The sequence below is a fragment of the Salvelinus sp. IW2-2015 genome, unplaced genomic scaffold, assembly GCF_002910315.2.
Source record: "Salvelinus sp. IW2-2015 unplaced genomic scaffold, ASM291031v2 Un_scaffold1800, whole genome shotgun sequence".
Lineage (NCBI taxonomy): Eukaryota > Metazoa > Chordata > Actinopteri > Salmoniformes > Salmonidae > Salvelinus > Salvelinus sp. IW2-2015.
This window is the reverse complement of record NW_019943173.1, coordinates 374,871-383,458: the sequence shown is the minus strand read 5'-3', so window position 1 is coordinate 383,458 and position 8,588 is coordinate 374,871. Positions and strand designations below refer to the sequence as shown.

At 44.3% G+C, this 8,588-nt stretch overlaps 1 pseudogene; it reads left to right on the top strand.

The window, feature by feature from the left end:
* The first annotated feature begins 202 nt into the window (after positions 1 to 202).
* LOC112072015 (transketolase-like) overlaps positions 203 to 8,588 on the top strand; it is a 31,003-nt pseudogene continuing 22,617 nt past the window's right edge.

Below are 8,588 nucleotides of genomic sequence, written 5' to 3'. Positions count from 1 at the left end.
TGCAGCTAAATAAATATATAGCTGTTACGAGTACGTGCTGACGTTTAATCACGCAGGCTACGTTGTGTCGAGCGTGGTGGAATGAGAACGCGCCTCAACCAATGAAAACGTGTGGTGGGCGTCCACAGCCGAGCCGCCCAGTTCCTTGTACGGCGGCCAGAGGGTAATTCCATATAAAGCCGTCTCCTTCCTTTTCCTCTTCGTTTACAGCATCCCTTGAATGCTCAGCTAGTCTCACGAGTTGAACGGACACAGAAGCTGTGCAGCTCTTCAAAAACCCGTGCTTGTCATTTACCAAGCGGTCTCCGTTACCTCAGGCATGGCTAGCTACCATAAACCCGACGAGAAGACTTTGCAGGGCCTGAAAGACATCGCTAACAAGTTGCGGATCAACTCTATCAAGGCAACATGCGCCTCCAACTCCGGGTAAGTTTAAAAGTAACCAGGAACCAGTTTAACGTTGTGTAATGTATCTTGCTAGCTAACATGYTACATTGAACTGAACGGGGCTGCAGCAGTAACAGTTGCGTGGACGTGCGGGCAGACTGTCAAACGGGTAGTTGTCGTTGGTTTAACTAGTTAGTTAAACCAACCAACTAACTAGCTAGTTAAACCAAGTACACAACGTTTCCCTTCACAGGTGTAATTCAGAGTTGACAACGTTTGAAGAAAACTTGGCGTGAGATTAGCTAGGTGTATTTCATTGCCCCTGGCACAACCCCTAGATAGGCGGGGGAATTCAATAAAACCACAGGTCAGGTGTATTCGGGATGCTTTGAACATTTTAAATAAACTCAACATTTGACGACTTGTTTTTTGGGGGGATTTCAATTTAAAGTATGCATTTTATTTTACAAAAAATGTTTTAGTTTTTACATTTTATTCAGACAGTAATGAGATGGGGAGGAGGGTACATGGTAGAAACTGTTGGGAGGGATTTATCCCTGTTCTCAGGTGTCAAGTTTTGTAACACATGCTGGGGAGTGTTACGACTACGCCTAGGCTCTGCACATGAAACTATCATAGTTAATGGCTGTGGGTAACCAGATCATAAGTTTAGTCTGCTTGTCCATAGACTGCTTTCAATGTAAGGACACAAACACTTTGTAATTTGGGTGAACTCTCTCTTTAAAATGTTTTCTCAAGGAGGGTTGGCCAGCTGCGGTATGTTTCCAACGGTCTTGGTGTTTGATAAATGTAATTGTTTTTCAAATTCATTTCTCCATCACTCAACCTTCTAGAAAAAAATCGAGTTAATCAATATTCTTCAGGTGGTTTATGTCTGCTAGTTGAAGGAGAATACAATCTACTGAAGACAAGATGGCATCAATCAGCCCCTACACCCTAACCCAATGATAGTTTTCTATGTATTGCCCCCCCCCCCCCTCCCTCCTATAATCAAATGTACACTTCTGGGTTAAAACATTTGACACAACTGGACCTGTCATGCTTCATTGTGCTGCGGTTCACAGTACTGTGACAGGTCCATCGTAGCGGTTCCGCTCGTCATGTTAAATTGCAGATGCTTCCGATTTCAAAACGTTGTTTTTGAGCGCAGTTGGTAACGCGCTGATAATGAACTAATTAGACAAATAAACACAACTTTTCAATAGGTGATTATGAAGGTCAAATATGCGTATGTCTCTCGGCCAATGTGTGAGTTGTCAGCTCTGGTCATTTGTAAAGTGTTCCATGTTAAGTCTAACTAGCAATATTAGCTAGCTACATCTGCGTAAAACTGGTACCGTTTTAAATGATCGTACATTTTATGGATGCACCATCAATCGTTACTTTTGGTTAACTTTTGATCAGATATAATCTAGATAGCTATTATTATATGGTTGTGTTCATTCCACTGTTTTAGCGTTTTCATTTGTCCCTCCCGGTTTGATTCCGTTAAGAAACAGAATCGGAGGATGTCGAATATATATATATTTTACATTTTAGCAAACTTAACACATCACATGGAGAGATGTGCGGGTCTTGTGGTGGCCTTCTGTCTTTGATGATAAAGATTGAGTCCCACCATGCGTCCAGACAGCACCCTAGTAAAATACTGAATAAAGGATGAGCGTGTTTTGGGGGTGTTTAGAAATGCCCTCTTGTCCCGCATTAACTGTTCTCTCTTCAAGCTTGTAATTTGCTTAGTCATAGGCTACGCTTCTGCTCTAGCTACCTGCAGCACAGCGGTATTGATGTAAATAAATTAAAGTTGGGCTCCTCTCTCATTACAGAGAAGTATTTAAGCCAAGTCGAACCACATTTTTCTCACCATTATTGCCACAGTACAGAAGTGGTTCATTCTCAACATGACATTCTGAACGTGTTTGTCACTGTGGGGAAAGAAGGGGAAACTAATGTGGTTTTATGTGCCTGAAATTCCAACCTATTCACTATGTAGGCTAGTACAATAAATTTTGACCAGACATTTCTTTATTGCATATATATTAGTACCATTTGTTACGTATAATCTGCATACTGTTAGTGTGTGGGAAAGGTACTGAAGGGCTACAAAATAAGTTGTCCCCATCGGTAACTTTGTCAACCCACAGCAGCTCTAGCCGGTCTGTCTGCCGTCGTGATGCCAACTCCTTGTCACTATGGAGTTGTTAATTAAGAGCTCAGACAGATCTGGGACCAGGCTAAAGCAAGTCCTCTGTTGCTAAGAATTCAATGTAGTTTTCTCCTCTGTTACAAAGATGCAGATTCCATTTTGAATTCATGAGACAGTATCTTTCCATCCCCAGATTTTACTGTAAGTGTTTACTGCTTACAACATTAGGTAGAGAGAACCTCACCTGTGGCTTAGATAAGGGTCTTTCACTTAAACAATGTGTGTGGAGCCAGAATGTTTATTTGGGTTATTTTCAGTTCATAAAATGACCATTTCCTCGTTAGGGTCTATGATCATTTTCAGGTATGAAGACCAACCTGTTGATGATCACTTCCTGGTCTGTCAGATGCCCAGTTGTCCACATCAACAGTATCCAGCCCTGATTCTGCACRAGTTCAGTTTCCTGGTTATGTGATTTAAATMTTAAAATAWWWAYYAWTTWWAAWWWWWWRTTTTTTAGATAACGTAAGCTGCCTTTGGCTTAAATAAATACCACGTTGGGTATTTAATGGGTTAAATCAGTTTAGCCTACTTCCCAAATATAGGCCTAGATCAGGAGTATCATTTTGATGAGGCCTCGGCTACCATTCACCAAATCATTGATTTGTTACTGACTACTACAATACATAGCTGTTATTATATTGTACGCTTATCTTGCACCGTTTCAGTTTATGGGTAAATCCATTTGAGTTCACTAAGTATTTTGTAGTTTWTTTTGTGACAGCATCCCCTGTGGTTTAAACACAACTTTCCATACATGCTTGCCCATGGAAGAAGTAGTTAGAAAATGACTTTTTGAACCTGAATGCCAAAACATTACGGTGCTTAAAGTTGATCCATTTTGCATACCATACTATGAGACATCCATGTCTTCATCACTGGAAAAGAGAAACTGTTGCGTTTGTCATGTTAAAAGCTTAAAATCACTTAACAGAAAATAAATGTCCCTTAAACCTCTATCTAAACACGTAAACGTTTCTTTTTTCTTTTATAAGATAGGGTATTTCCTGGTGACACTTTTTCTCCCTGTTTTCAGTAATAAACGTCACCAACCCAATGAGACCACCTCAGAGCAGGCTCAACTAGTCCAGCTCCTTTAGTCTGAACAATAGGGAGGAAGCAGAAAGATGGCCTGTGGCTCCTCTTCAGTTGAGACACTATTTCCTCTTAACTTCCTCCTGACTGGCTGTGATTGCACTCATATACTGTCCAGAAAAAGGGAACACGTTTGAAGTATGGTGAAGACTAACCTGTTATTGCTAAATAAAATGTTTTGTCACTTCCTGGTATTCAGACAGTTGCCCACAATGAAAACAAATAACCTTCCCTGGATGGGAATCATGGTTTATCAGGTTTAGGCTTTTCTTAGAGAGATGAAGAGTAGCCTGTTTGAGAAGTCGGCCTATAGGCGGACCTGGGGTGTGTTCAGTTTTCAACGTTTCTAGATGGTTTGTACGGCATGACACGTTTCCCCCCCCCAAAAAAACGGGGCGCACTGTTCAACAACCTTTTGAGGTACGTTTTCTCCTGTGTGGCCTGGTCAATATAAGGATGACGATCTGAAATGGTAGAACTCGTCCAGCACAACATATAGGCCATAATAACACCTCAACTGGCTGTAATGTACCGTTTCCGTTCAATTCCACATTGTACACCGTTCTGTCGCATTGAACGCAAGCCTGGGCTACCTCATCGTTTCTTCATGGGTGACTATATTGGTCCTCTTCTACACAATGTAAGAACTGCTTTGTGTGTATAATATATATTTTTATAGGATATCTTTGCTGAAAATCACAACTGCTTTTATATAAACTAGTGTTTTTTAATATATTTTTTCTTCCCCAAAAATGCTTCAGCTGTCAGTATTTGGTGGGAACTTTGACTAAACTTTTCTCTTTCAGCAGGTGTCTGATGCTGGATGAGTGCCTTGTGGGTAAATGGTTGAATACCATTCTGTTTTAATGGTGAAGAATGCAGTGACTGATACTGTGTGTAGATATGAGTTTGACTAAACATTTACTAACAGCTRGTCCCAAATGGCATCCTATTAATACAGAACCCTATGAGCCCTGGTCAACAGAAGTAAAGCACTCTAAAGACTATGGCCATTTGGGACGCAGCCTACACGTTCCCGCTGAATAACCCCCATAGGGAGTGTTGACATGTTCAGGTTATCAGGAAGTAGATATGCTATTGGTCAACGACGCATGAGATTACAGGAAGTAGCGATACTATTAGTCAATGCATGGCTTTTTCAAAACMACCAGATTTTTTGCAATATTCTAAACCACCACTGCTCTCCTGCAAATACCTGTTACAACACTGCTTGGCTTTGCTGTGGAGAGACTGTCCTGCTGAGTCTTAGAGGCCTCATACCCAGGAGACACTTGTCTCACTCGTGAAGTCCAGGGCCTTGCTGCTTGTGATCAGTGTTGTCTTCCCTGGGAAAATGTATTTTGAGCTCCAAGTGTTGGGACAGTTACATTTTGTTGTTGTGTCTCTGTACTCCAGCACTTTGGGTTAGAAAAGACGTGCAGACTGTTGGATTTAATTTGAGGGTATTTTCATCCATATTGGGTGGTTTGGACTTTTTGTACTTAYRCCCCCCCCATTTTAGGGAACCAAAAGTATTGGGACAAATTCACTTGTTAAGTATTTGGTCCCGTTTTGTGGATGTTTCAGATTATTTTTGTGCCCAAATGTCAAGGACTTTGGAAGTTTCTTCAACTGCAGTCATTAAAACCATCAAGAGCTATGAAGAAACTGGCTCTCATGAGGACCGTCACAGGAAAGGAAGACCCAGAGTTACCTCTGCTGCAGAGGATAAGTTCATTAGTTAACTGCACCTCAGATTACAGACCAAAATAAATCCTTCAGAGTTGAAGTAACAGACGCATCTCAACATGAACTGTTCAGAGGAGACTGCGTGAATCAGGCCTTCGTGGTCGAATTGCTGCGAAGAAACCACTACTAAAGGACACCAATAATAAGAAGAGACTTGCTTGGGCCAAGAAACACGAACAATGGACATTAGACCTGTGGACATCTGTCCTTTTGGTCCGAGTCGATTTTTGGTTCCAACCGCTGTGTCTTTGTGAAACGCAGAGTAGGTGAACTAATGATCTCCGCATGTGTAGTTCCCACCGTGACGCATGGAGGTGTGGGGGTGCTTTGCTGGTGACACGGTCTGATGGCTACCACAGCATTCTGCAGCGATACGCCATCCCATCTGGTTTGGGCTTAGTGAGACATTTGTTTTTTAACAGGACGATGACCCAACACACCTCCAGGCTGTGTAAGGGCTATTTGACCAAGAAGGAGAGTGATGGTGCTGCATCAGATGACCTGGCTTCCACAATCACCCGACATCAACCCAATTTTGACGGTTTGGGATGCGTTGGACTGCAGAGTAAAAGAAAAGCAGCCAACAAGTGCTCAGCATATGTGGGAACTCCCAGTTCCTGCTGCTGAAAAACATCCCCACAACATGATTCTGCCACCATCGTACTTCATCGTAGGGTTGGTGCCAGGTTTCCTCCAGACATGATGATTGGCATTCAGCCCAAAGAGTTCAATATTGGTTTCATCAGACCAGAGAATCATGGTCTGAGTGTCTTCAGGTGCCTTTTGGCAAACTCCAAGCGAGCTGTCATGTGCCTTTTATTTTTACTGAGTGGCTTCTGTCTTTTCACTCTGTCCTGATTGTTGGAGTGCTGCAGAGCTGGTTGTCCTTCTGGAAGGTTCTCCACAGAGGAACTCTGGAGCTCTCAGGGTGACCATCGGGTTCTTAGTCACCTCCCTGACCAAGGCCCTTCGTCCCCAATTGCTCAGTTTGGCCGGGCGGCCAGCTCTATGAAGTGTTGGTGGTTCCAAACTTCTTCCATTTAAGAATGATGAAGTCCACTGTGTTCTTGGGGACCTTCAATGCTGCAATAATGTTTTGGTACCCTTCCCCAGACCTGTGCCTCGACACAATCCTGTCTCGGAGCTCTATGGACAATTCCTTCGACCTCATGGCTTGTTTTTTGCTCTGACATGCAGTCAACTGTGGGACCTTATATAGACAGGTGTGTGCCTTTCCAAATCATGTCCAATCAATTGAATTTACCACAGGTGGACTCTAATCAAGTTGTAGAAACATCTCAAGGATGATCAATGGAAACAGAATGTACCTGAGCTCAATTTAGCCTCCTAACAAGGGGTCTGAATACTTACGTAAAAAAGGCATTTCCATGTTTAATTTTATACATTTGCAAAAACTTCTAAACCTGTTCGCTTTGTCATTGAGGTATTGTGTAGATTGAGGACTTTTTTTTATTTAATCCATTTTAGAATAAGGCTGTAATGTAACAATGTTGATAAAAGTCAAGCGGTGTGAATACTTTGCGACTGTGCATGCAACTCTAACGTGAGTGGTTTGGGATTCCGTTAACAGCAGGATGTGATGTCACGTTTCACCAACTCTGCCCTCTCTCTCTCCCGTCTCTAACCAGTCATCCCACCACATGTTGCAGTGCAGCAGAGCTGATGTCCGTGCTCTTCTTCCACACCATGCGTTACAAAGCCACTGACCCACGCAACCAGTGCAACGACCGCTTCGTGCTGTCCAAGGTGATCCTGCCCGCGCACACACTCCATACACACACTCCATACACACTGACATGCCCGCGCACACACTCCATACACACACTCCATACACACTGACATGCCCTCACCACACACTCCATACACACACTCCATACACACACTCCATACACACTGACATGCCCTCACCACGCACTCCACACACGCACTCCACACACGCACTCCACACACGCACTCCACACACGCACTTACATGCCCGCGCACACACACACACACACGGTTCACCTGTCAAGGGTTCTCTTTTCATTTGCACTAAATTTCCCATGCTCCCCTCTGCATCGTGTACGGTGTTCTGATTGGCTGCTGCGTTCCTCCAGGGTCATGCTGCACCAATCCTGTACGCTGCCTGGGCGGAGGCGGGCTTTGTGAAGGAGGCCGATCTGACCAACCTGAGGAAGCTCGACTCTGACCTGGAGGGTCACCCCACACCTGTAAGTAACCCCTGACCCCACACCTGTAAGTAACCCCTGACCCCACACCTGTAAGTAACCCCTGACCCCACACCTGTAAGTAACCCCTGACCCCATGCCCCCACACACACCCATACACAAACTCCTACACACAACTCATCATACCACACTCCATACACACTGCCATGCCCTCACCACACACTCCATACACACACTCCATACACACACTCCATACACACTGACATGCCCCCACACAACACCTCATACACACACTCCATACACACACTCCATCACACACTCCCATACACACTGACATGCCTCACCACACACTCCATACACACACTCCTACACCACTCCCATACACACACTCCATACACACACTCCATACCACCTCCTACCACACTCCATACACACTGACATGCCCTCACCCACACACTCCATACACACTGACGTCCATAACCACCATACCCATCATACACGCATCCACACCACTCCACACGCACTCACACACGCCCCCCGCATCACACACGCACTCCACACACGCACTCCACACGCATCCACGTACCACACCACTCCACACACGCACTCCACACACGCACTCCACACACGCACTCCACACTTACATGCCCGCGCACACACACACACACGGTTCACCTGTCAAGGGTTTCTTTTCATTTGCACTAAATTTCCCATGCTCCCTCTGCATCTGTACGGTGTTCTGTTGGCTGCTGCGTTCCTCCAGGGTCATGCTGCACCAATCCTGTACGCTGCCTGGGCGGAGGCGGGCTTTGTGAAGGAGGCCGATCTGACAACTGAGGAAGCTCGACTCTGACCTGGAGGGTCACCCACACTGTTAAGTAACCCTGACCCAGAAACAAAAAAAACCAAAACAGAAAAAAAAAAAAAAAAAACAACAACTG